Consider the following 20,778-nt stretch of genomic DNA (forward strand, 5'->3'; position numbering starts at 1 on the left):
TAGGTGATGCTTAGTAAAGATAGTTATCAAACAGGTTGGCATTACTTTTACATTACCTCAAGCAACCAAAGACAAAGAATAAACATCAGATTGAACATGAAGCTTGCTGTTATGTATCATTCTGAATTTTAGTAACGTTCATAAGGAAGTCTGTTTCAAAATGTTTTTCCCCCAGGTAGTTGGGTGACTTTTATATTCCTTTTGAAATATTGCATAGCTCTTTTGTAATGTTCATACATGTGCATGGGCAGCAGTGTGGAGTAATGGTTAGGGCTCTGGACTCTTGACCGGAGGGTCGTGGGTTCAATCCCCGATGGGGGACACTGCTGCTGTACCCTTGAGCAAGGTACTAAATTGCTCCAGTAAAAACCCAACTGTATAAATGGGTAATTGTATGTAAAGAATAATGTGAAATAATGTATAATGTGATATCTTGTAACAATTGTAAGTCACCCTGGGTAAGGGCGTCTGCTAAGAAATAAATAATAATAATAGTTAGAGAGGGCTTTTGACAGATTTTAAACTAGAATCATGTATTCCTGTACCTGCAGCCGTTACCTTATATGAACATCAGAGCAGGCACATGCAAAGGGTCCTCATATCCACAGCAAGTGAATGGTTATAGTCTAAACAGATATAGGAAACTAGGATTCAACAATACAAATTAACATTTGGTGAAGTTTCTTGGACTAAAAATGATTAAGAATTTTTTGTTTTACATTCCTTGACTGATGTTTGGTGACTAAAGTTTGGTGACGATTGGTATGCAATCAAGGCAGTTATCGGGTTCACAATGTAGTGTGTAACAGACAGTTAAATAGTTAAATGAAATGTATAATGTAAATTCTAGTAATACTTAACATAGTCCTACTAGAATAGATACTTATTTTATAGAACACTGATCCAAATAACACTTTCAATTTAGATGCATTACATTTAGAGCTTCTGATTTCCGATAAAACACCCCCAATACAAAAAAAAAAAAAAAAAAATGAAATCGGTATATATCCAATAAACACTGGAAATGGTTACTTAATTCACGTTGACTTCACCCCTTTTCCCCGTAAAAATAAATACATAAAATAACTCTCCTTCCTGATTTGTATGTTGCATTGATTCATTCTGAATACTTTAAACCCACCCCAACTACTAAGTGGCAGAAATTCCTACATTTATATTGGAGACTCCACAGTCAGGGGTGATTGTATATGTTTGCAAAATTTAAAATGAGATTACAATTAGAAACAGAGTATTGTGCTTGCTCACGAAATTTAAAACAGAATTGCAAATTGTGTCGAAATATAAACAATGCCAAACACAAAACACCATATGCCCATGACCATAAGGATTTTGTTGTGGAAGACAGCAAATGAAAGAAGGTACAAGTTACAAGGAGTTGGCAGGGATAGGGTTAATTTCTGTCCCTGCCAGATACATGTGTGTGTGGCTGTATGGCTGTGTTTGCACAGCCACATGTGTAATTAGTTTATTTAATTTAATTGACTACCTGTTATTTTTTTTTAGTTTAATTAGTATCACCTGCCTGTAAATTAGCAGGCAGTTATTTAAATGGGGTGAAATGTTTGCTCGGGGCAGTCTGCAGTCTGTGTGAAGGCAAAAGGCTGCCTTTGTGAAGAGACCAGTGTGGTTTATCTAAAGGTAGTGTGTGTGTGTGTGTGTGTGTGTGTGTGAACCTTTCTGTTTGTGCGAGTTTGTAATGTTCTTTTCATCGGTAAACAGCTTAGCCGTTCGATTTTAGTTAGGAACTGTAAAAATACGTTTAGTTAGTATGTGGGAGTTATGTTTTGTTTTGTTTATTTTCTTTTATTTCTGTAAATAATAAAATTGGACATAAGTGCTTAAAAAAGATATTGTAACACTAGGTTTCTCTAACACCTTTTATTGGTCTATTGCGCCCTCTGCTAGATATTGACTGAATTACATACAATAAACCATCACAAAAATATCAGTGATGTCTGTAAACTGTTGAAAATTGCTCAGTGAGAAAGAAGTGTTAGAAATAATACTGAATTCAGATTCCAATTTAAATTCAAATACATACATTTCTTCCACTGAATTGGGTATCAGCGAGTGTGTCAACTTTCAACTTGTTTGTATGCTGTACTAATAATAATCAAGCACATGCAGTAGACAGAAAAAAAACTCACTACTCAAAGGGTTAATTAGTGATTGAATCCTGGCACAGCTGTATATATAGATATACAAATCATAAACTCAGGGTTGGGTGTACGTGGTGTCATAACCGGGACAACTGCACCTCCAAGAGTAGTACTGTGGATACATATTTTTTGTTGTGGATTTTTTTTTATTTTATTTTATTTTTTTGAATAAAAAATGGAGACAACAAAGAGGGGAGAATGGATGGAGCGGTGGCATGACCATCAGTGGCAGCTGGAAGCCGCAGGGGCTCCATGGTGCCTCGCCTGCTTGGAGTATGGGCACCTCCTGGACAGGTGCCCCTACGAAGACCCCCTTTTTGTGCAGGCCTTCAATTGGGATGAGGTGGAGACCGCAGAGGAGTGGCTCCGCCTGAAGGCCCCAGGACCAGCACAGAGAAGGAAGAAGGGGGAGGAGCAGCTGTTGCCGGAGTGAAGCCAGGAATCCAGGGCCAGCTCATGTGCCACCAGAGTTGTGCCCCATCTGCAGGGACATGACAGGGAGAAGCCCCGCTGTCTCCAGCAACTGAGGGACAGCCGCACCAGTCTCCAGAAATAGAAGGAGACTACCTGCTGCTCCCGTCTCCACCGCCAGAGGGAGACTACCTGCAGCTCCCACCACCACTACAAGAGGGAGACTACCTGCAGCTCCCGCCTGCACCACCAGAGGGAGACTACCTGTAACTCCCACCTCCACCGCCAGAGGGAGACAACCTGCAGCTCCCACCTCCACTGCAAGAGGGAGACTACCTGCAGCTCCCGCCTGCACCACCAGAGGGAGACTATACTGTTGTTTCCGCCGCCTCCCAAGGATCAACTCCTGCCCGAGCCTGCAAAGCATAGGGCTGCCGAGCCTGCAACACTGGGGAGGCCAGTTCGCCATTGCACCATTTCGCCTGCTCACCGTCGTCTGGGGATGCCAGTTCTCTGCCTGGAGATACCAGTTCGCCGCCCGGGGGTCTTTCAGTGCTGCTATGGCCGCCTCCACAGCCTGGAGGTCGGTTATCATCGTCTGGGGGTCTTTTGCTGCTGACTCCCGGGGAGTTGTTGCTGCAGCCACCCGTAGCCCCCTTGTTAATTCTGTTCCTGTGGCAGTACATAAACTGGGACTTTTGGGACTTGGGGGAGGTGGGGGCCCTATGCATATTCTGGTGAATGGTGTTATTGACATATTGATTAATCAGGCCCTGCGTTGGGGACAGAGCGTGTGAGCGGAGCGAACCAATTGTGTATGGAGCGGGGGAGTGGAGCTTTAAGGGGGGAGGTGACCATTAGGCCATGTGTGTTGCACACAAGGGGGGGGGGGGGCGAGTGTGATGGGGTGCCCGCCCCTTTATTAATGTCCTTATCCAAATAACCGCCCAGGTAAAGAGAAGATTCAGAAAATAAGCACCCGGGCACTATTTCAAGCAATTTACCACAAAAGCTCTTCAGATCGAAATTTTCTAGTCTTAATATTTCATTTTTGCTTATATGTGGGCCTCTAATGCTTGCAAACAGTTATTACAATCTTTTATCTTACAAATCTACAGTAATTAACCATATTCAAAGGTTAATTACTGTAAATATGGCAAATAGACCTGCCTTATCTGTCGTCTCTTGGGACCAGTTGACAGGATTATACAGTGTGTTGGATTACAGAGGTACTGTAATATGTAATACTGTACAGAATTACTTTGAACACTTAAACTCTATTGCAGTATGTACAGTAGAAGTACTGTCCAGCAGAGGAGATTTCTCAGGGGAGGCTAGGGAGGCAGCGCCTCCCCATTTTTAAATATAATATTAAAACACAAAACATATAGTACAATTAATAATACAAGTATAAGTCGCTGTGTGTGTGTGTGTGTGTGTGTGCGTGTGTTAAAATTACAAAAATAGAGATTGCAAGCAATATATCGCCCTCTGCAGGTGCAATTCTAATGGAGGCGCTTCCCCCATGGGCTTTGCCTATCTCGGTTTCTACCCATTGAAATTGCATAAGGCACGTGGTGCTTGAAAGCGTTCTCTTATTGGATTAAGCGCAGTAATTTTTTAGTACAGGGAGACAGCGCCACCGACCCTGTATTGCACATGTGCGAGAGAGCGAGGATTGAGAACAGTGAGAGAGCGTGAGAGAGAGAGCGAGAGATACAGACAGAGTGAGCTAGATGCAATTGAAATTTTGAACTTGACCATTTTAATTATCACAGTTACACCAATTAGGAAATATTAATATATTTGGAGGAAGCCTTAGTAATTAGAGAGGTCGGAGAGGAGCTCCTGATTTTTTTTAATCAACAACTTAAATATTATAAATTTAAAATTGTCATTTTTACTATTAAATTCCTAATAAAGCCAACTTTTGTTTGTATAAGTCAGTTAGTTTTCAATGTTGTCATAACATTTGTGATTAGTTGTTATGTTTATTATTGTTATTATTTATTATAATTATAATTATAATTCTACTGAGATGATAAATTATACAGTTGTATGCTTATTTCTGGACATTTATATGTGATCTACATTATAGTTAAAATACATTTATAGCTGGAGGATTCTCTTTTTTTTCTTCTAATTACATTGGTGGTTAAATGCAGAACAAGGAAACACTAGCTATGGTGTAGCTCATGTAATATTAATATATCATTGAATTATATTTAATTAACTATAATTCTCATAAAAAAATATTTAAAACAAACAAGCAAACATGCAATTTTTTTATTAATACAATAGATTATATTACATTATTATTTTGTTTATTACAGTAGATTACCAGCAGTGAAACAGTAAAGAGATAGAGAGAGAGAGAGAGAGAGAAGGAGGGATTGAAAAAGACAGAGTAGACCTCAAACAGCCATCCACCCAGTCTGCCCTGCTGTGTGACACCCTGTGATCAGAGAAAGGGAGGGAGAATAATACGTCTTCAGCTAACCACCCACCTAGGGAGCCTTTTCCACACTAACACCATCAACCTGTAAGCTGCTCTGTGACACCCTTATATACACAGGTAGGCTCCTCTGACACACACCAACACACAAGAGTGCCGTACAGTTGGGTTCAGCCACAACTCAAACTCACTAATTCTCCACTCGCGCTCCCGCCTCCCCTGCCACAGACCTCACCAGCCGCCACTGCTGTGCAGGTATACTTTGCTTTCAAGGATTGCATTCATTTTACTTTCTTCAGGGTTTTACTGCAAATGTACCAATGCCCACTCCATTTACGCAATACACTTGATTATAAACTTACAAAAGAAAAATCACAACACATGGTTCAGGACTACATCATCAAATTTATGTTGATTTTGGGTCGACAAGACTTACAAATCATGCCATATTCCAGACTGGACAGGTTATGGATGCTATACCACTGTTCATTTAAATAGGGATTTGGTTGGGATGCAAAAATTTTGCAAAATTATACAGAATGATGGTTTATAGAGGGGCTGAATTAGACAGACTTTACAGTAGTAAAAAAAAAGAAAAAAAGAAAGACCTTCACTACCTTCAAAATACCTTGGTAACTCATGGTTTTGGGGAAGTTTGCACACTATAAATTAAAGGACGAAAAGTCGATTTATTATCAAATGTATAAGTAGATAGTCAATGGACCAACAAAATGTGGCCTTAATAGCAAGGTGACTTACTATTGAAGGTACATAGAATTTTTAACTAATTATACCATAGAATGTTGATTTGTTTAAAAAGATCTCAGATTTGTCTGTTTAACAGTGTTTGGGACTGCTGATTGTGGCCTTTACTCTGAATACAGGGGTGGTCTTTATAATAAAGTTGACTTTGCATTGCTGTCAATAGGACAGTTAATTGTGAGGTAGTCTTTTTACTGACCTTAAAATGAGATTTTAATGTATATAAAAAACATGTGTTCTGCAAAAAATGTTGTTCATTATGAAGAAAAATGTTTACAGTAAGTACATGCTAATGATGCCGGGCTTCACAGGAGATCTGTTATGTAAGGACGTCTCACTTTATAACACAAAAATAACACCAAATAAAATAATTGGATTTCATTTTTACTGCTGTGCTACATCTTTTCTGTCAATAGTCAGGCTAAAAAATGTGTACAAAAATAGATTAAGAGATATTATCTAGTGCAGTTTGGGCAGTCAAACTGCAAGAAATTACAAAGTTTCATGACATCTGAAGAGCGAATCCAGATAAATGCAAAATTTAATTATAACATACAGATGGATGGATGAACAGACAGAGACACCCCCATATATCCTCAGAATTAGATATTCTCAATAACTTGTGGTAAATAATGGTAATACCACATTTCATGACAATTAGAAACATGGTATTATCATTATGTATGTCCCACCTAACAGATATGTAGAAATCTGTCAAGTGGGACATACATACGTATGACCGCATCCACTGTATCCCCTTGGGAGGGGATTTCATTCCCTGTGTGGGACAATAAGAGACACTCTACACCAGGGGTGGCCAAACATGGCCCTTCCAGTCCTGGTCTTTGTTCAAACCCTGAAGTAGTTCATTATATATTTGTACCCGTTAAACCTGGAGTGGAATGGCCGTCCAAGACAAAAAATGAAGATTGTATTCAGGAACTACTGTTAAACATGTTGTGAATTGTGCCCCATGTGCTGTGCACAGGATGAAATGTGTACACAGTAGAAGATGTACAGGAATTTTGACACATTCTTAACAGTGTTTGGTTTAATTTCTTATATGTGATTTATAATATACAAGCTGTTCAATTCATGAGAGGGACTTGTATGCTTCATAATAAACACCTTGCCCTTTTCTTGCATGCTTTCAAGTCTTTTTTAAATCCGCAGAAAACAAATACACCAAAGGAAGCTAATTTCTCACAAACCTTAAAAAATATCAAATTATGCTGTCACAAATGTACATTTACATTCTGATAAATACTGAATTCAAGTTACACAGTGTCCTTTATCAATAGGCTCAGTGTTACTGAACAAAAAGGCTCCATCAGCATAAAACAATTGTTAAAGTAAGCTTGGCAATATAGGACAATGTGCACCCTCTCCTGCCAATACACAAGCACTACATTTCATACAGAACATCTTTAAATTCAGTTGGCAGTATGGTTTAGTGGTAATTAATCAACAGAAACACTTGGAATAGATTTAGAGTTCAGCATGTTGCCCAGCAGTTATTTACACATTTCCATGCTTTTCTGCTTTCTGGAGTTTATTGAAGCTAAAATGTCAAGTGTACAGTGGTATTTTCAAACTGCAAAAGTTTGATAGTAAAGTATTAGTAACCCTTCTAAAAGTTCCCAATGGTATAAAAGTATCTTATTATTTAGCAGACTATTTTATCCAAAGCAGCTTAGAGACTTGGGTGTGAACTCTGCTGCTGCAGAGTCACTTACAATAGGACCTTGGTTTTATGTCTCATCTGAAGGACAGAGCACAAGGCAGTTTAGTGACTTGCTCAGGGTCACACACAGTGAGACAGTGGCTGGGACTGAACCTGGAACCTCCTGGTAACAAGCCCCTTTCTTTAACCACTGGACCACCAATCCTCCTATATGAAGCAGAGAGCAGAGACCAGAGACCAATATTTCATTCAATTATCAGTATACTGTTTCAACCTACTTTGGCAGCAAAACCTTTTCTTTGATACTGGGCTTTCTTTTGATGCTGGAATATGATATGTTGTCATGTTTGCTTTTTATTGTTTCAGAAATGTAACTAGGCTTTGTCAAATGTGATGATCTTCTGATGCAGGTAATTTGCTTTGGTATCATTAAGAATTGCTGGACTTCCAGGTAGTACATTCAAAATGCTGCAGTGCCATAATGAGCCAACATATTATCCCTCAATTGCAGGGGTGTCCCACCACGGTCCTGGAGGGCTATTCCACTCAAGGTTTAACAGGTGAAATTATATAATGAACTACTTCAGAGTCTGGTTGAATGGTTGATTGGCTCAAAGCCCAGGACTGGATGGGCCAACTTTGACCACCCTGCTCTATTGGCTCAATGTTGAACACACACACACATTAGTTCTAAGGTTTTACTATTTGATCACCCCTGGTTGCGCTCTCCCGTAAAAGAGTCCTTGCTTACAAATTACTTATATATCCATGTATGTTTTCTTCCTCAAATATATGCAAAAGATTTTAATAAACAACCCTGACAGGTGCGTTCATTGATTCATTTTGGCACGTGGGCATCACAAAATGTCCTTATGGTGGCTCAGATCTCACCAAGACTGGTATTATGCAGTTACAAACAATACGTAATTGTGTGTGGGCACCGTGTTGTAGTTTGCAGTGAAAATGAATCCAATCCAAGACGCCCTTATCTTTGCTTCCTCAGCAGCATCGCCCCTTCCTGGAGGCAGAGAGAATAAGGTTTGTGTCACACAAATAGGAGACAAGGTTTACAGTTGTACACGCACACAACTCTCCCTTCATTTAAAAATATCTTGTATTTAGAATATTTATATATACATTTGTAGGCAAATCTGTAGTTTAATTGTGCTAAATATCTGACACCCTCTAACCACTGTTTCTACACTTTCCACGTATGTCATTAACACAACATGCAGGCTTATTTGGTATTTTAGGGTCAGCATTTAGTCTGTGCTGGGCACGGCTATTGGTGTGCTGCCTTTTTAAACATACAAAGCAGGTGCCAATTAATGCAATATTACGTAAATTGTGCCCCCTGTGGGCTGCAGTGGAAGTTGTTTTGTGGCAATTCAATTTACCCAGTTTCTGTGCATTGTGACTAATATCTGTTTTCCACTTGTTGTTTAGTCAACAAGTGACTTTATAATCATCCTGTATATCAATGTATCTATGCCTCTGTGTGGAGTGTCAACCTGGTTCTGGGGGTGCAATATACATATATAACCTCTGATTGGTTAAACAACATCACATGACCGTGCTGGAAAAATAGGGTATACGCACGGCTTGCATACTAATTAGCCGCTTCACACATAAATCAATACTTGCCACATTATAAATTCCAACACTTATTAGTTATAAAACCACAAAATGAGTGGCATTCCCCCATTTTCTTTAACATACTTGGAGATTAAACTCCAGAGAACTGGTACAGCACCAACTTTCCTATTAAATACAGTAGTCCACCTGAAAAAAAAAATGGATACATTAAACTGTCAACTTAAACACATAAGATTAAATGAGGCACCACTAAATGAAATACAGTAGAAGAAAACATGAAAAAACACACACACACACACACACAAAAAAACACAACACACAAAGCACTTGATTGGTTAAAAGAAAAAAAAATATGGACATTAATTTCAGTGAAGTCCAGAAAACCTCAACAGCATTCTGAGGTAATTTTATGCCAGTGCCAGAAGTTTAACTGGCGACCAGTATTCAGTCTCATGGTTTTGACCGCTAAGAGCTGGAATAAATATTGTATTCTTTTGAATTTAGGCCACACTTTTTAAACCATTTTCTTCTTCTCAAAAATGGCCTGTTTCTTAAATTTAAGTATAGTGATGCGTGTATTAAAATCGGCAACAAAAGACTCGACTACCCAAGTACACAAACAGCAACATGACTGGCTGTCGAGAAAACACAAACAAAGACATCCCTGTGACAGAAATACAATGATTCTTGGTTGTAAATCTCCCTCCGGACCTGTGAGGGTGCTAAGCAGCGAGAACAGAGTTCTCTGGACAGGCTGGTCTGACAGTTCTTTCCCAGGGTTCAAGGGACGTCGGCCAGCCTGGAAGGGGGCGAGACTGTGGCAAGAATGTATTGACCCAGAAGGAAAACAATGTAGCAGCTGCAGATTGTAAAGGCAGCTGCATTCGTTTACCAAGGGGTCATGCGTGACAGCATATAAGGGGGACGGAGAATCGTAATTGGTTCCTTCACTTTGGTTACGGAAACATAACTTGGAAGGACCCATGCAGCATTTTATAAAATAATGTGTTTGTCTTGTCTATTATTGTTACTTGTGTTTTATAGACAGCTAACAACTTTTATAGTCGCTAAGGGCCAGCATAAAACCCGGAAGAGCACTGCACTATTGTCACTCATTAAACTGTATCACCCACCACGAGCACTACAGCACGCACCCAGGACTGGTGATCGTGTATGTATATTGTGGGAGGGATACCTGTTTTTATTGTTTGGGACTGTGTGACAGAGAGAGAAAGAATTCGAACTGTAAATCTCCCTCCCGACCAAAAAAGGCGCTGGGTAAGGTGGATCGTATGCTTCCTCCTAGATGGACTGCCTTGACGGTAGGCGGAAACCGGAAGGTGACCATATTAGGGGGAGCACGTAGTTGCAAGTACCTGGATGGATTCCATTGCAAGCAGCTGCGGGGCGGGCCCCTATTGGAGAAACCATGGCAACGGGTTGCTTGCAAGGAGGAGGATCTGGGTACAAAGGGGAAGCAGCTACGTTAGTACGGCCCCCTTGCGCTGATGACGATATCCAGCCGGAGCCTGTGTGTTTGTTATTGTTTTGTTTTGTCATTATCAGAGGAGGAGTGAGAGTCGGGAGCTGCAGCCGTGGAGCCAGCACTAAGACCCGGAGCACGTCCCTCACAGCACAACACAGCACAGCACCAGCACTCACCACGACCCCAGAGAAAGAGCACGGTTTCGTGCACGGAGGATTGTGGTTTAGGAGTGTTATTATTTTGTTGTTCAGGACTGTAAACCTGCCGTGTTCGCCCCGATACCATTGCTGGTAAAGGGGTGGTTTATTATTATTATTATTGGCATTTATTGAAATAAAACACAGACGTTTTTGGGAGAATTCTTCTCTGGACATTGCCTTATATTTGCACCACTCACATCCTGTTCACAGACTGCAACCCGTTGTTATTTAACCCTGTGCATTACACATTGCTGTGTATTGCCAGGGATCATTGTTTTGGTCAACAGACCTGGAGTATAAAAATAAAATACCCCTTTTCCATACCGGATTACAATCTCTGTCTGTGTTATTCCTGCACTGCATCACCTCTGCACCTGTTCACAATCAACCTGGAGACTTCAATTAACCTGTGGTGATCGGGAAAACCTGGACTGGACTCAAACAGTTTCTGTTAATAACTGTGTTTTTACTTGCACTAAAAGCAGCTCATGCAAGGCTGAGAATAGGGCCCGCAAGAAGTTGTTAGGGCCCAAGTGGGCAGGTTTTCTTTTGTTTATTTTTCTTTTTATGAAAAGTATTGTTTGTTCTGTTTTTAACACCGTGTTTAATAAAACTGCCTTTCTTGAAACCAAGTCATTGTCATCGGTGTCACCTCTCATACTGACAGTTAGGCTACCACAACAAACAAAATGAACATATCTTGTTCACAATATATATAAAACAAGCAATAGTACAGCAGGATCATAGATTTATAGGCATATCTCAAGTATTATAAACACCTGGGATGCAAGAAGAACATGCATTAAACTAAACATGTTGAATTACCATTCAACATGTTTAAATTAATAAAAACTATGTTTGTAAACATTATATATATATATATATATATATATATATATATATATATATATATATATATATATATATATATAGTGAAAGATTGGTAGTGTGGTGCTACTGGACTCTGGTATTTTCTTCCAAAGGACCCATTATGTATTCAGGTAATTAGTTTTATTTACAATATTTACACACGATTATAAACAATCAAAAGCGTTTATCTTGCCCTGTATGGGCTGCTAACTACCTCACTTCTTCTCCCCTCTCTATACTACTGCGAGGTGACCAGACTGAAACAGGCTTTGCCTGTAGAATGTCCCAATTCTGCACAACAGGAAGGTTGAGGTTGGGCTCCCTCAAGTGGAGTGAGCCAGGAACATAGGTAAGTTGCGGTTGGGCTCCCTCTGGTGGAGTGAGCCAGGAACACAGGTAAGTTGAGGTTGGGCTCCCTCTGGTGGAGTGAGCCAGGAACACAAGTGAGTCGTGGTTGGGCTCTCTCTGGTGGAGTGAGCCAGGAACACAGGTGAGTCGAGGTTGGGTTCCCTCGGTTGATTACACTGTGTAACAATTTTTTTTTTTTTTTGGTTCTTGGGTAGTAAGTGTTATTTCCTAATTGCTTATGCCTCAAAAGTATAGAAAATGGCTATTATTCCCCACAAACGTTGCTTTTGTGACCAGGACAGTGATATTTTGAAATGTACCTATTTTCCAGAACATTCCAGATAGATTCAGTGCTGAGTAAACTTGGAGTAACTTCTAGAACTTTCTAGAACTGTCCAGTAATATAAATAGTAGTATAAATACAGGGGCCTTAAGCCCACCAGTTCAGTTTAGTTCCAGCTGCCTAAGTGGACACATATCTGCATTTTTCTGAGATGGCATCAAGGTCATAGGAGACTTCAAAATGGTGGCATTCCCGATGGGTCTCCAAGGCGGTTTTACCAAGTTTCCCTGCTATCTTTGCCTTTGGGACAGCAGGGACACCAAGGCGCACTACCACAGGCGGGACTGGCCACAGCGGACCAAGTTCTCTGTGGGGAGGAACAACGTCAAGTGGGAGCCACTGGTGGACCCCCGGAAGGTGCTGATGCCACCACTGCACATCAAATTGGGCCTTATGAAACAATTGGTCAGAGCTCTAGATAAGGAGTCGGCAGCCTTCAAGTACCTTCAAGACTTCTTCCCTAAGCTGTCTGAGGCAAAGGTCAAAGCCGGTGTCTTCGTCGGACCACAGATAAAGAAGATCCTGGAGTGCAATGAATTCCCCAAGAAGCTCACTAGTAAGGAGAAAGCGGCTTGGAACAGCTTTGTCGCAGTGGTTCGGGGCTTCCTGGGCAATCACAAGGCCGAAAACTATGTGGAGCTGGTTGAGACTCTGGTGAAGAACTACGGCACAATGGGCTGTAGGATGTCCCTCAAAGTCCATATCCTTGATGCTCATCTTGATAAATTCAAGGAGAACATGGGAGCGTACTCGGAGGAGCAAGGCGAGCGCTTCCACCAGGATATACTGGACTTTGAACGCCGCTACCAAGGACAGTATAACGAGAACATGATGGGAGACTACATTTGGGGGCTGATTCGTGAAAGTGATTTACAGTATAATCGTAAATCTCGAAAAACTACTCACTTCTAAATCTTTTGTAGTCATTTTTGTATTACTTTAGTATAAATACATGTTAATTTGGATTCATATGTTGTTTTTTTCTGACTTTATGTGAACGAAAAGACACAAATTCGCCCGTTTTCTCATTGGAAATAGGTAAATTTCAAAATATCACTGTCCTGGTCACAAAAGCAAAGTTTGTGGGGAATAGCCATTTTCTATATTTTTGAGGCATAAGCAATTAGGAGTAACACTTACTACCCAGGAACAAAAATTGTGTTGCATAGTGTTATCTCCTGAAACACAGAAGAACAGAGAGCAACGGCCCCCTCTGGTGGAGTGGGCCCGGACCACAAGCAAGGGAAGTGCAAGATGTTCAGTAGTCTCCTTACTACTAGCAGGTTCCAGAACAAGCACGGATGAATACTGACTTCCTTGAAGCGGAATGGCATCACACTTGTGCTATCACTGCAGTGCAGGTGAGGAAGATGTCCAGGTTGCGAGGCCTTCAGGCAGTGCCATTCTTTCGCCGACTCCACCTCCTCCTGATGGAGGGCCTCCTTAAAGAGGGGGTCTATCCATGGGCACTCCTCTAAGCTGTGCCCATAGTCCCCACATTCCTCACATAACGGAGGCCTTTCTGCCTCCAACCGGCCTGTTGTTCGTGCACTTTCTTTAAGGCCCCCTTTTTTTTTTAAAACCTGCAATTCCGGTCTGAGTCTCCAGGGGCGCTATCTCACGCTGACACCATACTCTCCTAACGAGGAGAAGCTGATTTGGTGAGGAGTTGATTGATCATTAATCATTCAATCAAAGCCCCCCAGCCACATGCTCACATTGAGTTGGCAGGGATGGATTTTAACCCTGTCCCTTCCAAAGGCAGTCTTAATTTAATTGTGCAAGATGTTGGGTCCTAGGTTGCACAGACAAACCAAGCGCACACATCCTATTCCTGCACATAAGCTAGTTCTCACTACAGGTTTTTTGGCCTCTGGGTAACTTTCAAAGGAAAGTCAGAGACATAACTGGCATTTCACGAGCATCTTATTTTAGGTCATTGATGCATGGGGTTTTGGACTTGATCATTTCACTCTGTCTTCGGTATGTTCACTTTCCCTACAGAGAAGAAAAGCAGCTTGGAGTAAAAAGGGATTTTTTTTCAATTGCTGCATTTCCCAATAAGATTGGTGCTATAGACTGCACTCATGTAGCAATTATAGCACCAAGAGTGAAGTAATTTAATTTTGAGAACAGAAAACAGTACCATGTTGTGGATAAATGGCCAGGCAGAACCCACGAATAATGTATTCTTCAAAACAGTAGTGTGGTCACTCACGTTTTAAATGCAAATGTCCACGTGCAAACAACTTCAGTGACATTGAGATTTATTAATACCTACAGCTAAAAGTTTTGCATCACTTTATAAAATGAACTAATTTTGCTTCATAAAGTCGAATGAAACCTGATGAATAATGTTATGTTAACATACTGAATTGCACACCGCTTTGTAGTTTTCCATATACTTAATGAACAACTAACATTGTCATTTCTAAATCTAACATGAAATACTGTACTACTGTTATGGCTTCTGTTACACTTTTGCGATGTAATTGTGTAGTTTCTTTGATTACATGATGTTAAATAAAATACCTAAATTATGTTCATAGTTTCTTTCTTTTTTTTTATTATGTCTCAATCCTATAATTCTAGGTGATGCAAAACTTTTGGCCATAGCTGCATTACTTAGAAACATGTTTTACGCGTGAGACAATTCTAAACTTTATGCATATGAACAAATCAAGTAATTTATTCACACACGAATGATAAATATAGGTCCAGGGCTTGTTGCTGTAGTTTTAAGGTACTCCCTCTATCGGAGTTAAGGCCAATTTATTTTTAGTCCCAATCTGTTCATTTTCTTCAAATGAGAGAACTGTGAATTATATATATATTCAATGGCAAAACTTTTTTTTCTACAGTATTATTATTCATTTTATTTTTGCACTGTTGCCCATTCTTCTTTCAAACTTTACAGTTCAGTAAGAATTCTTGCTAACATAATCTTATGGCTGGAAGCCAATTTTGACATTGAAATGTTTAGGTACAATTGCAGATTTCTGCAGTTCAATGAAGTACATAAAGCAGTAGTGGATTGTAATACGTGGATTATATGCTTCAAAGAAACATAAAACACTGCTTTGTGTACCACAGTATACATGGAGCAGCAGTATACCATACAGTACTACAGATTCCTAAGATTCCTTTTCTATTTCACTGGCGCCTTCTGAGTGAAATTCAATGGAGAGTGTTATCTTACATGTAGGGTTTCACATATTGCATGTCCCATCCAATTTTCAGGTACTCCTTTCCAAACATCAAATACTCATCACTACATACCTCAACATGAATTACACATTTCTGAGTACATGGAAATCTGTTGTTGGTTAAAGCACATTTCGACAGCAAAGATAATGCAGTTACCAATCACAATGACTTTTGTATGGCCAGTCATCTGGGAGAATTTGTCATGTGCTTAGTGATGTCATTGCCCATGTCATTGATGGTGTCAAGTGTGACAGGAAACATACACATAAGGGTGCAGAGTTAAGGTTGCGTGGCTACCTTAACTTGCAATTTCCTAACCTTTTGGACATTTGCAAACAAACCTTAACATTACTTTAACAAAGTTTTTGCCATTGAATTTCCATAGTTTTGCAGAAGGCATCTTGGAAAATCAAACAACCAACAACAAGTATGTAAAAAATTTTAAAAGCCAGGTTTATTGAGGCAAAATCAAATGTTGTTAATCACTGCCCCTGAGGCTAGAGGAGGGGGAAAGAAAAGACTGTCTCTGGAGGCTGAAGAGGTGGGGACAGCATCGGCTGCCCTGGAGGTGGGGACAGCAAGGACTCTACCTGAGGCTGAGGACGTGGAAGCAGCAATGGCTGTACCTGAGGCTGGAGAGGTGGGGACAGCAACGGCTGCCTTGGAGGATGAAGAGGTGGAAGCAGCAACGGCTGTACGTGAGGCTGGAGAGGTGGGGAAAGCACGGGGCATCAAAACTGTCATACAAGTCACACAGGCAAGAAGAAAAGCACGCACACAGACACACTATACAAAAGGCATGTTTGAAAAGACGTGCTGCCATTCTTGATAAAACGACTAGAATACGAATACATACAAGAGGAAAAAAAAAAAAAAAAAAAAAAAAAAAAACAAGAGTGGTCTCTTATGGCGACAGCAAGGACTGTACCTGAGGTTGGAGAGGTGGGGACAGCAATGGCTCTCTGAGGCTGGAAAGGTGGGGAAAGCAAGGGCTGTACCTGAGGCTGAAGAGCTGGTGACATTATTTGAACAGTACTGCCGGGGAGCAGTTATTCTTCATGTTGTGTGGCTCTGTCCACTCTCTCTAGAAAGATCATGTAAGAATCCTGCAGATGTTTAGGCAGGCGGATGCGTTTTGTGCAATTTAAGGTCTTGATGCCATATTGGATTTGCCGTTGCTTCTTCTCTATATCTGTCAGGCGCATCTTTCAAGTTTTTTCAGTTCTTACCTGAATTAGATAGGAGATATTTGGATCAACCACCAAAGGAAAAAAAGGTTTCTGAAATGTAATAAATAGAATTCTGTATAGTGATTTGGAGATCTGAAAATGTACAGTGCCTTGCGAAAGTATTCGGCCCCCTTGAACTTTGCGACCTTTTGCCACATTTCAGGCTTCAAACATAAAGATATGAAACTGTAATTTTTTGTGAAGAATCAACAACAAGTGGGACACAATCATGAAGTGGAACGAAATTTATTGGATATTTCAAACTTTTTTAACAAATAAAAAACTGAAAAATTGGGCGTGCAAAATTATTCAGCCCCTTTACTTTCAGTGCAGCAAACTCTCTCCAGAAGTTCAGTGAGGATCTCTGAATGATCCAATGTTGACCTAAATGACTAATGATGATAAATAGAATCCACCTGTGTGTAATCAAGTCTCCGTATAAATGCACCTGCACTGTGATAGTCTCAGAGGTCCGTTTAAAGCGCAGAGAGCATCATGAAGAACAAGGAACACACCAGGCAGGTCCGAGATACTGTTGTGGAGAAGTTTAAAGCCGGATTTGGATACAAAAAGATTTCCCAAGCTTTAAACATCCCAAGGAGCACTGTGCAAGCGATAATATTAAAATGGAAGGAGTATCAGACCACTGCAAATCTACCAAGACCTGGCCGTCCCTCTAAACTTTCAGCTCATACAAGGAGAAGACTGATCAGAGATGCAGCCAAGAGGCCCATGATCACTCTGGATGAACTGCAGAGATCTACAGCTGAGGTGGGAGACTCTGTCCATAGGACAACAATCAGTCGTATACTGCACAAATCTGGCCTTTATGGAAGAGTGGCAAGAAGAAAGCCATTTCTTAAAGATATCCATAAAAAGTGTCGTTTACAGTTTGCCACAAGCCACCTGGGAGACACACCAAACATGTGGAAGAAGGTGCTCTGGTCAGATGAAACCAAAATCGAACTTTTTGGCAACAATGCAAAACGTTATGTTTGGCGTAAAAGCAACACAGCTCATCACCCTGAACACACCATCCCCACTGTCAAACATGGTGGTGGCAGCATCATGGTTTGGGCCTGCTTTTCTTCAGCAGGGACAGGGAAGATGGTTAAAATTGATGGGAAGATGGATGGAGCCAAATACAGGACCATTCTGGAAGAAAACCTGATGGAGTCTGCAAAAGACCTGAGACTGGGACGGAGATTTGTCTTCCAACAAGACAATGATCCAAAACATAAAGCAAAATCTACAATGGAATGGTTCACAAATAAACATATCCAGGTGTTAGAATGGCCAAGTCAAAGTCCAGACCTGAATCCAATCGAGAATCTGTGGAAAGAACTGAAAACTGCTGTTCACAAATGCTCTCACTGAGCCAACCTCACTGAGCTCGAGCTGTTTTGCAAGGAGGAATGGGCAAAAATTTCAGTCTCTCGATGTGCAAAACTGATAGAGACATACCCCAAGCGACTTACAGCTGTAATCGCAGCAAAAGGTGGCGCTACAAAGTATTAACTTAAGGGGGCTGAATAATTTTGCACGCCCAATTTTTCAGTTTTTTATTTGTTAAAAAAGTTTGAAATATCCAATAAATTTCGTTCCACTTCATGATTGTGTCCCACTTGTTGTTGATTCTTCACAAAAAATTACAGTTTCATATCTTTATGTTTGAAGCCTGAAATGTGGCAAAAGGTCGCAAAGTTCAAGGGGGCCGAATACTTTCGCAAGGCACTGTATATAATAACACTATGTAACACAATTTCTGTTCCTGGGTATTAAGTGTTATTTCCTAATTGCTTATGCCTCAAAAGTATAGAAAATGGCTATTATTCCCCACAAACTTTGTTTTTGTGACCAGGACAGTGATATTTTGAAATTTACCCTTTTCCAATGAGAAAACATAAAGTCAGAAAAAAACAACATATGAATCCAAATTAACATGTATTTATACTAAAGTAATACACAAATGACTGCAAAAGATTTAGAAGTGAGTAGTTTTTCGAGATTAACGATTATACTGTAAATCACTTTCACGAATCAGCCCCCAAATGTAGTCTCCCATCATGTTCTCGTTATACTGTCCTTGGTAGCGGCGTTCAAAGTCCAGTATATCCTGGTGGAAGCGCTCGCCTTGCTCCTCCGAGTACGCTCCCATGTTCTCCTTGAATTTATCAAGATGAGCATCAAGGATATGGACTTTGAGGGACATCCTACAGCCCATTGTGCCGTAGTTCTTCACCAGAGTCTCAACCAGCTCCACATAGTTTTCGGCCTTGTGATTGCCCAGGAAGCCCCAAACCACTGCGACAAAGCTGTTCCAAGCTACTTTCTCCTTACTAGTGAGCTTCTTGGGGAATTCATTGCACTCCAGGATCTTCTTTATCTGTGGTCCGACGAAGACACCGGCTTTGACCTTTGCCTCAGACAGCTTAGGGAAGAAGTCTTGAAGGTACTTGAAGGCTGCCGACTCCTTATCTAGAGCTCTGACCAATTGTTTCATAAGGCCCAATTTGATGTGCAGTGGTGGCATCAGCACCTTCCGGGGGTCCACCAGTGGCTCCCACTTGACGTTGTTCCTCCCCACAGAGAACTCGGTCCGCTGTGGCCAGTCCCGCCTGTGGTAGTGCGCCTTGGTGTCCCTGCTGTCCCAAAGGCAAAGATAGCAGGGAAACTTGGTAAAACCGCCTTGGAGACCCATCAGGAATGCCACCATTTTGAAGTCTCCTATGACCTTGATGCCATCTCAGAAAAATGCAGATATGTATCCACTTAGGCAGCTGGAACTAAACTGAACTGGTGGGCTTAAGGCCCCTGTATTTATACTACTATTTATATTACTGGAAAGTTCTAGAAAGTTCTAGAAGTTACTCCGAGTTTACTCAGCACTGAATCTATCTGGAATGTTCTGGAAAATAGGTAGATTTCAAAATATCACTGTCCTGGTCACAAAAGCAAAGTTTGTGGGGAATAATAGCCATTCTCTATACTTTTGAGGCATAAGCAATTAGGAAATAACACTTACTACCCAGGAACCAAAAAAAAAAAAAAAATTGTTACACGGTGTAATCTGTGATATACTAAGAGTATTTATTAAAAAATGAAATAACAATAACAGGTTACATGCATTTCTAAATTGAATTGCCCAAAAGTTTACTCGAAATGTAATAAATAGAATTATGTATAGTTGTACACATAAACAATTACAATACGAATATTACTACAGTTGTATTGTCACTGTATTAATAATATACTGTATTGAATTTTTTTTTTTTTCTACTGGTTTTAGACTACTCTCTGCGAGTAGTATTAATTTATTTATGTTCTCAATTCAGGCCGATTGATTATCGTCATCAGTCATGTCTTATACTTTCTAAAAATATATTGTTATTGAGGCCATTTCATTAACTTTTTAAATTACCCGACCAAGGTCTCTTTTTACTACCGGGGTATTGATTATTAATTTTAGAATTTAAAGAAAATCTAGAAAATATGACAATGCAGTTGTAAGCGCAGGTCTCTGGCCAGCGTAATAAAGACAATGTTAATACAAGCTTTGCATTAAGCCTTTTTCTTAACTGACAGGATATCAATGTTTTAGAAAACAATAACACACATCGAGCGGCAAGTACACCTCAATAATCATAACTGCGGCGACTATTCTTCTCAGGAACTAAATCGGAAAGAAAACAACATAACTACATCCTGTTGAGTTTAGGTCAGAACGCGGTGGTCCATAATAATAACTACCATGTGGCTTCCAATACAGAATGCTTTATCTACAGTTATTGCGCAGATATAGTTTCTTGCCAAAAAGATAAAAAGTAGCCTTTATTTAAAAATAAATAAACAAATAACTAACTAAAGTATTGCGAGCGGTGTACCCCAGAAAATCCTAAACATTTTATTTATTTTAATTAAGTAGATTAACTAAGGAAAAGCATACGCATACTCCAAAATGCGTCAAGTGCACAAAATTAAATTAGTATGAGAAAAACATTATTCAC

Source organism: Acipenser ruthenus, chromosome 8, assembly GCF_902713425.1.
Source record: "Acipenser ruthenus chromosome 8, fAciRut3.2 maternal haplotype, whole genome shotgun sequence".
In the NCBI taxonomy this organism is placed as follows: domain Eukaryota; kingdom Metazoa; phylum Chordata; class Actinopteri; order Acipenseriformes; family Acipenseridae; genus Acipenser; species Acipenser ruthenus.